Source organism: Nerophis lumbriciformis, linkage group LG04 (assembly GCF_033978685.3).
Source record: "Nerophis lumbriciformis linkage group LG04, RoL_Nlum_v2.1, whole genome shotgun sequence".
NCBI classification, from domain to species: domain Eukaryota; kingdom Metazoa; phylum Chordata; class Actinopteri; order Syngnathiformes; family Syngnathidae; genus Nerophis; species Nerophis lumbriciformis.
The window spans coordinates 25,204,168-25,215,523 of record NC_084551.2 but is presented as its reverse complement, the minus strand read 5'-3'; the positions used below and the strand labels follow the sequence as shown (position 1 = coordinate 25,215,523).

General features: G+C 37.5%; 1 long non-coding RNA gene across 1 annotated transcript; it reads left to right on the top strand.

Annotated features, from left to right (window-relative positions):
• The first annotated feature begins 217 nt into the window (after window positions 1-217).
• On the top strand, window positions 218-10,956 carry LOC133592481 (uncharacterized). Its single transcript, XR_009814554.1, has 4 exons — window positions 218-474; window positions 554-707; window positions 10,437-10,482; window positions 10,618-10,956. It is a non-coding gene; the product is annotated as an uncharacterized lncRNA (long non-coding RNA).
• The last annotated feature ends 400 nt before the right edge of the window (window positions 10,957-11,356 follow it).

Below are 11,356 nucleotides of genomic sequence, written 5' to 3'. Positions count from 1 at the left end.
ATAAAAAGTGATTTGATTTGACAGTATTAGAAATAAGAAAACACAATTTTCCTATGTTTAAGTAGACTTTGAACGTTTCATTGATAGATTTTTGGTGATTTGTTAAGCCAGGTGTCAATTTGCACTATCGACCAATCAGAGCCAAGTGGAGGTAGGGGTGATAACTTGTGACCAATCAGATTCTTAAGGGGGTGCAATGAAAAAAAAGAAAACAAGAGTGAGAAGGTCAACCGGAGATTGATATTGTGAATATTATAATACATTGTTTTTGTGCAGTAATACGTTTTACAGTTCAGCTTACTCAGCTGCCGGTGGTTTTTGAATATACCTAAAAAATGTGAGTAAACTATGGTCGTGAGGAATGTCAGTTTAATGATGCTACAATTAGCATTAGCTGCTGCTGCTTGGATCACTGAGAGAACCCACTGTGTGTGTGCGTGTGCGGGACAAAAGTGTTTTCTACCAAGCGTCTGAGTGAGTAACAATATTTAAAGTGTAAATTGTAAACATGTATTTAGACAGCGAGTTTATTAAGGTTTGTGAATGTTGTTAGTGTGCTCTACTCTAATAGACATGCTCAGGACTTGGCCTCAATGAAAGGCCCACTCTCACACGAGGAACCCACGCGGGAAGTCTTCATGGCGCAGCTTGCTGATCAACAGCAGGTTTAAACTGATCGTTACTGAAAACTGCTTTTCTGGACAACAGTGAGTACACAAAATGTTTCCTTGAAAACCACAATTGTGCTCCAACAGTGCGCCAAAGTGTGGTTCCACCATTACCATGAATGGATTAATGTGGACCAACTTAAACAAGTTAAAGAACTTAACTCGGGTGTTACCATTTAGTGGTCAATTGTACGGAATATGTAATGTACTGTGCAATCTACTAATTAAAGTTTCAATCAATCAATCAACCACAACTTAAACTTTTAAACCTCGGGTATATCTTATATCCATCCATCCATCCATCTACTTTCTACCGCTTGTCCCTTTCGGGTTCGCGCGGGGTCTCATGTTACTGCATAAAGGTTGTGTATTAAATGTTTCAAACTATAATTTCCTAAATTGGTATGTAATTCATTTCAATACTCCATGTGAACAGTGACTGTGAGGTGTGTTGTGATACCTGTTAACAAATGTGGCCACAAGAATTTACAGATTCGGCATGGGAATTTATGATAACAGTACACCAATATTTGGCAACACTAAATTGGCCCTAGTTTGTGAATGTTGTCTGTCTGTCTGTGTTGGCCCTGTGATGAGGTGGCGACTTGTCCAGGGTGTACACAGCCTTCCGCCTGAATGCAGCTGAGATAGGCTCCAGCACCCTCTGCGACCCCAAAAGGGACAAGCGGTAGAAAATGGATGGATGGAGTACACCAATATTGATTTAGTTTACCAGTTCTCTTTGTACCCAAATTTTAAGTTATGAGCTAGTGTTGGTAAATGATGTACACTATATTTTAGTAGCACTTACCAATTCACTTCCCATACAAAATTAGTTATATCAATAAAGGTGTGTGTCAGAACATTCTGTTTACAAATTGAATTGAGTGGATGGGCTACACAAGAAAGCGCATCAACATCGGATCAATAACAGTCTTTTACAATCCCATTTTTACCATAGAAATGGCTAACTATGTCATTTTTCAGACACGATAAAGGCTTAAACAATTCCAAACACATATCCTTATGATAACCACAACTATAGGTGTTTGTCCTACATGTAGTTAGTAATCAGTTGTGGACAGAAGAAGGCCGAAAGCGGTACGCGCTTTCGCAGCACGGCGGGAATCAATTTTTGACACAAAATTAGTTTTTGACGCAACATTGATCGCAGCAATTAATAGATTTCACTTATAGTTGTGTCCATGTCAGAATCGATGACTTGCCTGATGATGACGTCATAGCAGTAAAAAATTATGTGTCTTGTTCACTATCTCCCTGGTGTACAAATATTACATGTTAAAGCCTCACATATTGATTTTTGCGGTGACTTCCTTATCCTGCAAGGAAAAGCATCTGATTGGCTCTTGCTCATACCTAACCCCCACCCCTCTTTCAATGTACGTCTTTTAAGAGCTGTGATTGGATGTATTCCAAATTTGTTACACCCATCGACATGACAAAATTAAATATGATTGGATTTCGTTTTGTCAACTCATATTTATACTTTTACTAAAATGCCAGTTACTTGTTTTATCGTCTTAGTCAACATGTCTTTGTTTTTATTACTGATCACCTTATTTTACCTGCTCCGATGTAAAAAGATACATACGGTAAAGAAATAAACTGAAATGAACAGCTTTCAGCCCAGGACGGGCACGGCTTACTGTGTGGGCAGGCCTAGGGATGATGTTTGATAAGAAATTATTGAGTTCGAGCCTATTATCGAATCCTCTTATCGAACCGATTCCTTATCGATTCTCTTTTCGAGTCCAGATAGGTTGTTGTATATGGAAAAAAACACATAATATTTGGTTTAACAAAAGCTCACTTTTATTATATAAGAAAAAAATGAAATCTACTAGATAAATAAATATTGACTGTTACCCCCCTAAAAAAAAAAAAAAAAAATATTGACTGTTGTTACCCAAAGTATATTAAGTGGGATTTTTCAGAAAAACAAATATGTACAGTAACACAAAAACAACCTGTCTCTGTGATCACTATAGGTGTATAAATAATAATATAGTGTTAAATAAAATCAGTCCCTTGGGCACAAAACTTAAAATAATACAGCTCTCCAGAAAGTGCACTTCTGCTGCTATTTGACATAACTGTTTGTTATGATGCTTCAACATTTTTGCACTTTATTGAAAGAAAATTCTATGAAGAGAAAAGTTGTTTGCAAATGTGGCTACAATGCTAAAAAATGAAAAGTTAAAGCTAAAAAAAGAAATACACTTTATTGAGTTAACATTATTTCTTAGGGGGAAAGATGTGATGTTATGAGCTAGGGAATCTTAACAACTACACTACCCAGCATGCAACGGGCATACCTGCCAACTACTCCGTTTTTCCCGTAATTAGTACGGTTTTCATCAACCTATTCCGGGTTACGGTTGCAGTGATAAAAAATACGGTTTTTCATTAATTAAAAAAAAGTATTTTTTTAAAATGCGCGAGGCTATTTATAGCACCGCTGCCAAGCACGAGGCACCTGTTGCCATTGTTTCCAAACGAGCGAACGATCATGGAATCAGCCGGAGAAACATCGCAAACGAGTCTTAAACCGAAAAGAAAACTGCAGTCATTCCGTAAAGAATATTCAAAAGCCTATCCGGGAATAATTATCCGTTCCAAAAAGGGTGAAAACTACGCGAATTGCACCTTGTGCAGACAAGATTTTTCGATCGGACACGGAGGAATTAGCGATGTAAAAGACCACGTTGGGACAAAAAAAACACAAGTCTAATGCCGTTGCTAGCGATACAAGTGGAAAACTTTCAATGTTTTTCGGATTTTTGCCACAAAAAGGTAATGACACCAATGTTATCTATTGGAATTGTTTAGTACTGTTATACTGTTAAAAGTGTTTATACTATTTATGCTTTCAAGTCCAAGTTGAAGAAATCTTGTTAAATGTTGACAGCATAACTACCAAAATACAGAAGTATGTCCTTAATATTTTTGCAGTGCTATTTCTGTTGAAAAGTTAAAATGATTACATTAGAGATGTGATGTGCCACTTTTCAAGTGTCTGATGGCTTAAATTAATTTTCATTAATTTTTCATATTTTGAATTCTTTTGAAAGGCTTACAAAAAAACTACATTTGAATTGTAATTCCATGCTATTGACAGGACTATTAATTTTAATGAAGTTAGCTTACCATGTTTACAGTATGATAATTGTGATAGAAATGTGAATTTTAGGCACAGAATATTTTTTACAATTGAACAAGGCAGTAGATTATACAAGCTTGGACAGAAAGTTAATAATGACACCAATTTTTTTTTTAATGGAATTGTTTAGTACTGTTTTACCATTTGTTTACTGTAAAAAGTGTTTATACTGTTTATACTTTCAATTAACAAATTGAAGTCTTGTGAAAGGTTGACAGGATAACTGGCATTAACTGTCAAAATAATTTCAAACTATTGAAGTTAGCTTACAGAATAAACATGTCAATCAACCCATATGATTTTTGCTGTAATATTTTTGTTTTGAAAAGTCACTGTGACTGATATAAAAGTAATGGTTTTAGCAACATTTTAACCTGTCTGAATGCTAATAATCATTTTGCGTCGGGGGGCGAAGCCTGAACCCCCCACCAGGACTTTGTCCTGGACCTACCGGGGCCTGTGGCCCCTGGACCCTGGCTACTAGGTTTTTCTGATTTCAAAAGTTGGCAGGTATGAACGGGAGTGCCGAGCATGCGCGGTAGCCCCGAAAAGTGTTGTTGCATGTCGGCAGCTAAGAATGAGGTTATGAGCACGCTGTGAAAGTAAACGTCAAGAACTCAGCCAACACGCCTCGTCTGCATTATTTATAAATAGACAGACAACACATATACAGTGTGATTTTGTTTTGTTTACAAGGAAAGAAAAACAAAAAAGGGAGATCATGTCATATATGTGGTATATATACGTATGTATGTGCTGCGGTTGCTCTAAGAACGTTGCGACATCTGCCGTAAAGGAGGTGCGTTGCTAGCCTGGTTGCTATGTTTCCGGTTGGTCGTAAAAGTGTTCATCATGTGTTTGTACCCTGCTCAAATCTCTCAGTAAAGTTATTCATTGGATTATACCTTTTGTTTTGAACTTTATTACACCTTGGAGCGCTTTTTCCGGTCCATTTTTTTCCTGCTTTTGCTATCTGCGCCTAATGACTGAGCTACGTGACGTCATTTCTTGTGATGTCCCACGAAGCATTTCTGGTCGGGACGGGATTCGTTCCCAGGGATTCGAATAAAGAACCAACTCTTTTTCTTTACTATAGTGGTCTCGATAACGGGTACTGGTTCTCAAAAAGGGATTCGAGTCCGAGGACTCAGTTCTTTTCTTATCGAACAACTGGGAAAATCGGTTTTGAGTATCACCCCTACTCGCAAGAGCCTGGAAATTACGGTATAAACGCCATGAAGGAGCCAAGAACTGTTTTTATTTTTATTATTGAAATATAACAGAATTCCTCACTAAAAAGCTTAATATTAAAACCGTTAACTGCTATGTATTAGTTTCATGATGCAGAGTGCAGTTCTTTGTGACACTCCCTTGTGATACAGTAGATCTGAATTTGAGTTCCTTTTGGGCCATGCATTTTCTTCTTACTGATGAACCACAATTTGGGATGAAAATCCCTCAATTGTCTCTATTTTTTATGCAAAATTTCAAATATATTAAAATGCAAATGTTGATGGTATGTGTAATAGGGTAAAACACACACACTTATGAGCTAACAAACAGCTAAGCTGACTTAAGTTATTACACTAATTAGGGCTGGGCGATCTGGCCTTTTTTTAATATTTTGATATTTTTAGGCCATGTCACGATACACGATATATATCTCGATATTTTGCCTTAGCCTTGAATGAACACTTGATGCATATAATCACACCAGTATGATGATTCTATGTGTCTACATTAAAACATTCTTGTTCATACTGCATTAATATATTAAACTTTCATGCAGAGAGGGAAATCACAACTAAGTCAATTGACCAAAACTGTACTTATTAAACAGTTATTAAGCAGTGGCACAAACATTCATGTCATTTCAACACAGAAAGTGCAAGATTGTCAGAGATATTTTAAAACAAGCTCTTAGTGCACTTTCGTGCATGTCACTAAGATGACATATCAAAACAACACTAAATTAAATTGCACTTTTTGTACAGAACGCCACTACATAGTTTATAAATAAAGTGCACTTTTGTGCATGATGTCACACAAGGTATTTCAATAACTGTCAAATAAAAATGAGCTGCATAATAGGAAATCAAATAGGTACGTCCTTCGCTATATGGTAGGTTCCTGCGGACGTTATCGCCTTCTGTTGTTGACTATTTTTTTCATACGGTGTTGATCTGGAAATAGTTGCCTCTGCATTTTGTGGGTGTGGCACCGAACGGAGATGTTGACATGAGGAGTTTCAAACACTCTTCATTCTCTAGCGGGTGACTTTTCAAATGATGCTACATATTAGCAGTAATGCTACTTTTTGTAGCAACGCTTTTACCCCGTACTTGACAAATTACGGTTGTCTGTTCGACATACTCCCACTTAAAGCCAAAACACCGCCAGACGGTGGACCCTGTGCTGTTTTTCTTGGGAATTAATTCTTCCTTCGTTTGTTACCAGATTTGCACCTTCTGTATTATCACTCGCACCACAGCTAACGTTACCCATGCTGCTACCTCTCTGCTCCGTGACGTATGTAAGAAGGTGCGCTTGTTTAAGTCTCTGTGAGAAGGAGAGACAACAAAGAGTGAGAAGAGCCTGTAGTGTAATGCCCGCAGCTTAAAGCAACTGCGTGAGAACGTATACTCGAATATCACGATATAGTCATTTTCTATATCGCACAGAGACAAACCCGCGATATATAGAGTATATCGATATATCGCCCAGCCCTAACACTAATATAGCTGCAGTTTTTTTCCAGTAACAATTGTTTGGGTAAAAGGCAGAAAAAAAGTAAAGATTTTGATCTTTAAGTTGAGTATGCAGGAATACAAACAAAGCTTTCCCCGTGCAGACATATGGCAACAAATGCCTGGATGGAAATTAGACAAGAATTGTAATTTTTGTGGCCAGAAGCATACCAAGGATGTCTGATACAGAGCTGTTAAAAAAAAAGTCATTTCTGTGGAAACAACTAAAGCTCTATATCATTTGAGTGAGCAATGTACAGTCTGGCTCTTCCCTCATTTATTTCTCATACAGTTTGTTTGTACACATGCTGAGATGGTCACCTGGCTCCAGAGGATTAGAATGCGCTACAGTTTACATTCTGCCCACAGCTTTTGAAATGATTCAATTTTCCTAATCTTGTTTAGCTTTAGAGTATGTGGCTTTGAGGCAATATGGCATCCTTTTTAAATCGAGGCTCCTTTGAGGACATTTGCATATCTAAATTCTGGACTGAAATTCATGACTGCCTCTGATTTGCAGCCTTCTGAAAAAGCCAAAATGGGAAGCATTGCCGGCTCAACCTGGAGGCGTAATACATGTTTGATGTGTATAGATAGTCACCTGCGTTTTCCTCATACTGCTGTTTCTGAGGATTGCAGAACTCTTTTGATGTTAATGGGATAGTCTGCGATATAATTCACATCATCATATAAGGAGAAAAAGCTGAATTGATTGCTATTAAAATGGATGACACAATTGTTGATTCAATGCATAATCTGTAAAAAATATATACTTCCTGAACCAAGTATCTCTATGGTAAAATATTTGCATGGTGGAGTTACTAATATGTGGTTTCAATTTTGTTTTAAATAAAATGACTTACGTTAAGTTACAACAGGGAAACAAACATATTCATGTCCTTTATTGGGCTGCATATACACCCTGCCTCATTTGAATTATCTGCAAGAGTTAATGTGCGCTGATCTGTAAAATAATTGTTGAAATGCTGAGGGCTTTTCTGTTCCAAGTGGTCCCCAATGAATTGAGTGTTAAGTCCTTATGGCACGATGATGCAGAAGACATTTGTTCCTCAGATTTAGCCAGTGGGGAAGCAGCAGCAGACTAAATGGAAGCAGGTTTCCTCTCCATATTTGTGTAACTGCTTGATTTACAATGGGTGGTTTCAGCAATGTGCTGGTTCTGTTTTGTATTAGTGACTGAATAAATAGATTATAAAACTTTTTTTTTTACCTACTTTTACTGAATAACAAGCCTTTTCTAACAAAACAAAGGTCAAAGAAGTAAAAAAATATACCCACACAGGTTTTTCATGTAGACAATTAATATTTTTATATATTATTATACACAGTCAAACCTCGACTAGTGGGCCTAATTGTTTGTGACTTCTTTTAACTCAAATCAACGTCACCCATTGAAATGATTAAAAATCAAATTAATTCTCCCTCTAAACAGCACAATTGTAACATGTAACATGCCATTTAAAACAAAAAACGAACTTTTGGATAATAAATATTGTAAAAAAAAACAACTTTAAAATATAATATATACTACTAAGTAATGTAATAATAATGTACAGCAGGGGTTCTTAACCATTTTGGCCTCGGGACCCAACTTTTCCGATACAGAGGCTGTCGGGGACCCACTCAAATATTAACAGTCATCTTACTCTGGTTTTAATCATATTCGATAATTATATCAAACTTAACTTACAGTCAAACAAAACATACCTTGTCAAATGAAAGCATGTGTTAATCACAAATATTATTACAGCTTAGGTCAAGCTGATTACAAAAATACATAACACTGTAAAAGAAGGGACTTTAAAAAAAATACATAATTATGCAGTGTTAAAATTAATAAATTCTCACTAATTATTAATTCAAATATATATGTTTCTTATATTAACTGTCAATAGAATTGAAGTGCAAATGAAAATACAGCTTCACCCCTTTATAATTGTTGCGCTCAAGAAACTTCGTTATGACTTTAGCTCCAGACTTATTCTGTTTGTTTGATATTATCATTACTGCCTCAAGTTGTGGGAAATTTTATAACAACTGAGTACCGTATTTTTCGGATTATAAGGCGCAGTTTTTTTCATAGTTTGGCCGGGGGTGCGACATATACTCCGAGCGACTTATGTGTGAAATTATTAACACATTACCGTAATATATCAAATGATATTATTTATCTAATTCGCGTAAGAGACAAAGCAAATGTCCGCAATCGTCACACACACGTCAGCAATCGTCACACACGTCAACCAATAAGAATTCGGCGGGAGCGGGTCATGGCAGAAGTGCATTGTGCGTCATGCAGAAGTGCATTGTGTGTCATGGGATGCTAACTGCTGCTACATCCGTAGCTATTAAAATTGATTATTTCAACATTGGCGGTAACTTATAAAAACTGAGAAGGGCTGAACTAAAATGGTACCGAAAAGGAAATCATATACTGCAGATTACAATCCGGACGTAGTGAAATATGCAGCAGAAAACGGCGATCGAGCAGCAGAAAGAAAGGACGCTAGCGACACATACCAGGAGCGACAATGAGGAAGAAGATTTCATCGGATTTAGCGATCAGGATTGACAGATTGTTTGGTAAACGTATAGCATGTTCTATATGTTATAGTTATTTGAATGACTCTTACCATAATATGTTACGTTAACATACCAGGCACGTTCTCAGTTGGTTATTTGTGCGTCATATAACGTACACTTATTCAGCCTGTTGTTCACTATTCTTTATTTATTTTAAATTGCCTTTCAAATGTCTATTCTTGGTGTTGGATTTTATCAAATAAATTTCCCTCAAAAATGCGACTTATACTCGAGTGCGACATATATATATATATATATGTTTTTTTCCTTCTTTATTATGCATTTTCGGCCGGTGCGACGTATACCCCGGAGCGATTTATAATCCGAAAAATACGGTCCACAGTTGAGAAACAGATTTTTTTTGTCAGCCTTCTAGGGGGCACAATGGGCCCCGACCCTATTGTTATGAAACACTAATGTATGGTATGTATAGGGTAGAAGACCTCTTCCTTCAAGCTGCTTCTCTGTTAAACACACCATTAGCAGCTTTTTCATAGTTTCTTGAGTAAGAATTAGACATTATTTCAGCATTCTTGGCTGGCATTAGACTCATTCTGCTTCAGTATCGTGCAGAGTAGCTCTGAAACACTCAAATTGCTTCGCGACATATGCGTCACGCTTGGCACTGTTTTTAATTAATTAATTTGAAAAACAAATTCATGTCCATCTCTAGCTATAAGCCAATGCTAGTGAGTAAGACTAGATTTTACTAATGGGGGGGCTTTAACTCAAATGTTTTGTTTAAAACTTAAGGCATAACATCTTTTTTCTCAAAACACTTTAATTGGAGCACTCCTAAATTGAGGTACAACTGTACCTCAAAAATATTAGCGTTACTAATCAAAAATTCTAAAATTAAAGAGTGTAAACACATTTTATCTGTGGGATTCACATCACAAGATATGATTATTGTTTCTGAGGCTTGAAAATATGACATGAAAAAAGAGATTAATCTTCCTAATCCCCAAAGACCATCTTGATCGAAGCCCACTGTGAATTGAGTGAGAAAAAAAAGTATTAAAAAGGAACAAATCGTTTCTCTGTTCGTTGTAAGATATATGTGATAAAGCGAAATGTCAGCAAAAATACTAAAGCTGTATGTCAGCAGAGGCGGTTGACAGACGGGAGGGAAGAGGTAAAAAATGTTCTATCATGTCGGACAAGGTGTTCTTTTTGAGATTTAAAGATCACTGCACAACTTTAAACATGTTTGTCACTTTTTTTTTCCTGACGCAGGTAACCATCACGGCCTTCACAAGAACTTTATCGGCTCAGGCTCAAGGTAGGAAGGGAGGATGGGTAGTCCATTCCCATTTATCTTAGCCAGGTTCCCTTCAAAGGCAACAAATAAATTACAGTGTACATTTGATACAAATTGATTTTTTAACTCAAATAACAATGTTGTCCCCCCGTTCAGGGCCATGTGTCACTCAGTCACTAGTCTGAGTGAAAGCCTCAATCTGTCTCTGTGATAGAAATAGGCCTGACACATCTCCACCAAGGAATGCTAATCACGCAGGCTTGGCCTGGTCCTTTGTGGGCAGGCCATGATAAGGAAAATCAGTTTCCCCTCCTGTCAGACAGTGGGGCCTGCACCCTGATCCTGTCTGGGAGGAAACAAGACGTGGGCCTGGAAGTTACTGTCCCGTTTGCTGTGTAGTTGGATGTAGCTCAGAACAGGGTTGGATGGTGAACGTCAGGAAACATGACTGCAAGTGATGAATTGTTCTAAGAAATGTGACGAAAGGCAATTAAAGTTGAGTAGATAAATGAATGTGATGTAACAAGAACCAGAACAGTCTGGATGGACACTTTGCTTTTGTGGCTTCAGATGGAGCTAGAGTGAACCACACTGAATATCTTGAGATGATCTTATCAACGCTGAGAAATGAGATATTGGCAGGAGCTGTTGAGTGCTCTCACAGCTGAGCAGGTTAATAGGGTTGGAAGGCAGGCCACAGGCTAATTGGATTTACCGTGGCTTGATAAACAGTGGCAAGACCCCCCAAACCCCCACGCAACCAAACATACACGTCGACTACCCTCCTAAAGCCCACTTCTCGTCTAACCCCCTCCATAACAACACACTTCTGGGGAGGGAGGGAGAAGCAGAATCAAGGCTATTTTCTTCCCCCTTATTCCCAAAAGGCAGACTG